This window comes from Sphaeroforma arctica, assembly GCF_001186125.1.
Source record: "Sphaeroforma arctica JP610 unplaced genomic scaffold supercont1.409, whole genome shotgun sequence".
In the NCBI taxonomy this organism is placed as follows: Eukaryota; class Ichthyosporea; order Ichthyophonida; genus Sphaeroforma; species Sphaeroforma arctica.
The window spans coordinates 5,736-10,434 of record NW_014040149.1 but is presented as its reverse complement, the minus strand read 5'-3'; positions in this window follow the sequence as shown (position 1 = coordinate 10,434).

Sequence of the window (4,699 nt, the reverse complement as noted above, 5' to 3'; positions counted from 1 at the left end):
GTATGTATACATATATATATGTATATATATATATTTATACCAAGGATACGTCTACAGACACACATATGTGTCTACATATAGAGATGAAACATTAATTAGAATTTATACTTACATGTATAAACTTACATACTTGTATTTAGTAATTATATGTACGCACATGAGGTTTACTTATTTACAAGTACGAGTGTGCTTTACTCCTTCATTGTCATATGCATGCAACATTTGTTGTTGAGCGAATGAAGAATAATTTTGAAGCCGTCATGTTGTATAATTACACAGCAAGTTCTCTATGTGATCTGTCAGACCCCGAGAGCTTTTCAATGAAGTTTAACCGACCTGATTGAGTATCCCCAAACTCTATACAACATTATTCATTAATACTATATATCAACTGTTGTTTGTCTCTTAAATGGGTAATAGGATGTTGGAATCGATAACCGCACTATCCACGACCGAAGTAGTTGGCTCAATGGGACAGGAGGATGGGTCTGCGTTGAGGAAAGTCGAGCATCCGCATATGTACTGTGACTGCGACGAATGTGTGGGAGAAGATTGCGTAGCTTTGTTGTTATGAAGGACTAGTTCTAGTGTAAAGCTATAAACATGCACCAAATGCTGAACATACTGGTACGAGCATGGGTTGAGCCGTGCGTGCATGTATCCCAAATTCACAGTTTGGCTGTGATACGTGTAGATCTGCGCACACACTAAGGTGATGTGGCGAAAACTTTCATAGGATATGGAACATGAGTACTGATGTACCATTTTATACCTAAATATATGTCCCTGTTTTGAAAAACGATGCATGAATACTGATATACAATATCATATACCTACATATATATATATATATATATATATATATGGTGTGGGTGGGTGTCTGTATATATATATGTATGTATGTATGTATATGTAGTAAACCATGATGCATAAACATTATGATATACAAATATATACCTGAATATACATGTTTGTAGTAAAAAATGCTACATGAATAGTGATATACAAATGTATATCTATGTTTGCAGTTCAACATGATACATGAGTGATGATATACTGTAGTATCGCGACACTGAGACAAGATATAAAGTATCAATCACGCAATAATATAGATTGTACTCCGCAATACAATAAGATCAATAAAAAAACAAATGTACTCCGAATATACCTCACTCCGCATCCTAAATTTCCGAATATGCGGCATGAATATATATATACTCTATATCATCATCTCTATTCGATAGCACGAGGTCCATAGGGAAAGATAAGGTTACATTTTCACGAAAGACATCATTAATTTTTTTTTCGCTTCAGCTCGGCGCCATCTACATCTACAAAAATTGGTGTCCATAAACAATACGAATAAATTATACGACAGATGTACAAACGCAAGTTTTTGCATCTCCAATGATAATGCATCGAATTAATAAAGTTTCTGGATGATACTGACCCAGGAAACTGACAATCAAACGTAGATTTCAACGCACAAGAGAACACCCATGCTTTTGTACATTATACTTTTTTAACCAAATCGTTGAAATATGTATATCCGCGGTCCTGATCCTACCACGTTAAAACCTTAATAAATGAAGGAATGGAATGCGCTCTCACTAACACACAACGTGAAATTAAAGATTCAAAAATAATCTCAATGAATGCGAATTGTGACTCTGGTTAGACTGGTCCGATGACAACAAGAACAAAAGCTTTAAACTTATACGACGGCGCAGTGGTACATATATTACGATAAATACACGCCTGCTATATTCCAGGTGCTCGTGAATGAGTCATACCACAACAACATACGTTACCATCATTCACATCAGCTGTGGTCAAGGTTCGAGTAATCGGTTACAAAGTTGGCGTATTTCCCACATGCCTTTTCAGCTCATCTGAGGACGCATCAAGTTTCTCGATACCTTCGCTCGTTAAAGGTATGTTTTGAAAAGGTTTTGTCTAACAATCGTTATCTATATTACTGGTGACGTGCTGCATCGGATATTCATTGTATGTCTGTAGAATAGATCAAATCATCTCAATAGTGTCGGAAATTATATTCCGATAAGGCAGAAGTATTACTGCTCGCATTCAAACATATTAACACGAAGGAAAGAAATTTTCATGACATACACAGAAGAAGAAAAAAGGTTACCTTACGATTACAAACACGTTACCAGTTTGACTGCGGAACAGAAGCTCAAGGTGGAGAAACTATAAACAATATTATTATAACTTATTTGATCACGCTCGGGACGATCACCGCTTCAACAAATCAAGCACCTGGATACATAGATATTAATAGTGACGAATCAATTGGTGCTACACAATTTCTCTTGCCTCGTACAATAGTGGATGAAAACGAAACAATTGTCCAATATATGATCAAAAATGATCCATTTGAATACAGCGACTCAACATATAGTGTTCGAGTATCAATACAATATATACCTCAACAACCAGGGCAATACAGATTAGACACTTATTTTCAAAAACTCAATCAACAAATAAAGTATATGAAGATTAGCCTTTGGTATATTCTGATAGAGATAAAAAAACTAGCCGAATGCATATACTTCAGCGCGTGGAATACTGGTAATCTTTGGTAGATCCGAATCAAAAAAAGTATTTAGCTTTCTCCACACCATCAGATATAGTTCAATTCCGTTACCTACATATGGGCCTGCTGCAAAGTCAGAATAGCCAGGCTGACTAACTTGTACTATTAAGTAAAGAAAGTATACATATTATACGTCAAACACCATAACAAAACCTAAAACCCTTAACTCGCAGAGCAAGACAATCTGCGGTGAAACATGCCCAGCTATGTCCTTCTAGCCAGCCAACTAAATATGCCCGTCTATTCTTCATGGGGTGAAGAGCCAGGTACCCAGTGACGGAGTTCTATGTGCGGTGGAATCAATGCACCATCTTGGTGTTTTGAGTTTTAAATTTTATCTTTTTCATTTAAATTTAAATGAATTTTACGACGTCGAGGACTTTCATGATTGACTAATCGATTTAAAGAATTAATGTGGCCAATCGATATCGCTTTAATCTGAGTTGCTGACAATCTGGTGTAAATTTAGACCGAAGTAGTGAATGGTAGAAGAGGAACTATACAGACAAAAGTTTCGGTCTACCCTTACTGTGATGGCAAAAGTAATTTCGACTACGACATCGACTACTGTGCCAAAGAATGGCGAAGCTGTTAATCAGAGCGCATAGAGGCCGAGAATGTAGAGGTCGCTGAGGCGCTGAGAAATACCCCGGAGGGACTGGAAGGTGAAGCCAGTGTTACGTCGGACAATCGCAAAATTTACACGCGTGATTCGGGTGCGGAGTTTCAACGAAGGAGGCTACGCACAAGCGTCCTAAGTGTCTGCAGTGAAAACTATACTTTGCTAAATCCAGTGACTTTGCAGTCGAGCATGGAAAGAATATGACCCACCCTGTGTTGGAGCGTGACAGAGAGAAATTTGCAAATTTGGGACCAATAGCTTGACATTGCGAGAGCGATCCAAAACGAGGATCAGCACAGATGAGGGCGATCCGTCTACGGATTTGACAAATGAATTCCAGAAGGAATCCGATAAGGTTTTAAATTTACCTCAGATGGCGAAGATGGGCGGGTGTCGGTTAAGACAGTGCAGGCGAAAGTTCCGACGATGAAGACGATGACTCTGACCCTGATGTAGATCTAGAGCTCTAGGCTGGTGTGATAGAATGATCAAGTTATGATGACGACTATTGCATCGAAGTAGTGAGAGCTCCTACTAACAAAATGTGCTATTAAAGTATTAAGGTTCTCAAGGAAGAATGGTTTAGGTACTAAGGGAAGATGATGGCCGGATGCAGAACGAGATATGCGAGAGAAGCTGCCACGGTTGCAGTTTGCCAGACTTATCCTGGATTATTTCCGGATGTGCGCAAGAAGATAAGTGATGGAAAGGTGTCTCCGAGATACATCATACATGCGGCTGTACGACGACTCGGATCAAACCTGTTTACGGACGTTAGTTTTCCGGGGTTGTTAGAACCTAGGAAGCAGCGCCGACTATTTTGACAGTTCCGACAGGTGCTATGTGTAGCTACCATATGTTTTCTTGACAGGTGAATATAACACTTTCACCGGTCTAAAATGGTATGCCATTAGGCCCTACCTAAAACACTTCCCTATACTGCCAACAAGGAGATCGCGGCAATGGCCCGGCGTCAATACTATTACCAATTGGTCATGGGCAAACCGCCAACCTCAGATCGGGACAAAGCCAGACACGTCAGCTTCAACCGCTGCTTCGAGCCTACACCAATCCGGCTCTGTGCTATGATTGGAAAGTTCCGACGATGAAGACGATGACTCTGACCCTGATGCAGATCTAGAGCTCTAGGCTGGTGTGATAGAATGATCAAGTTATGATGACGACTATTGCATCGAATTAGTGAGAGATCCTACTAACAAAATGTGCTATTAAAGTATTATGGTTCTCAAGGAAGAATGGTTTAGGTACTAAGGGAAGATGATGGCCGGATGCAGAACGAGATATGGTATGCCATTAGGCCCTACCTAAAACACTTCCCTATACTGCCAACAAGGAGATCGCGGCAATGGCCCGGCGTCAATACTACTACCAATTGGTCATGGGCAAACCGCCAACCTCAGATCGGGACAAAGCCAGACACGTCAGCTTCAACCGCTGCT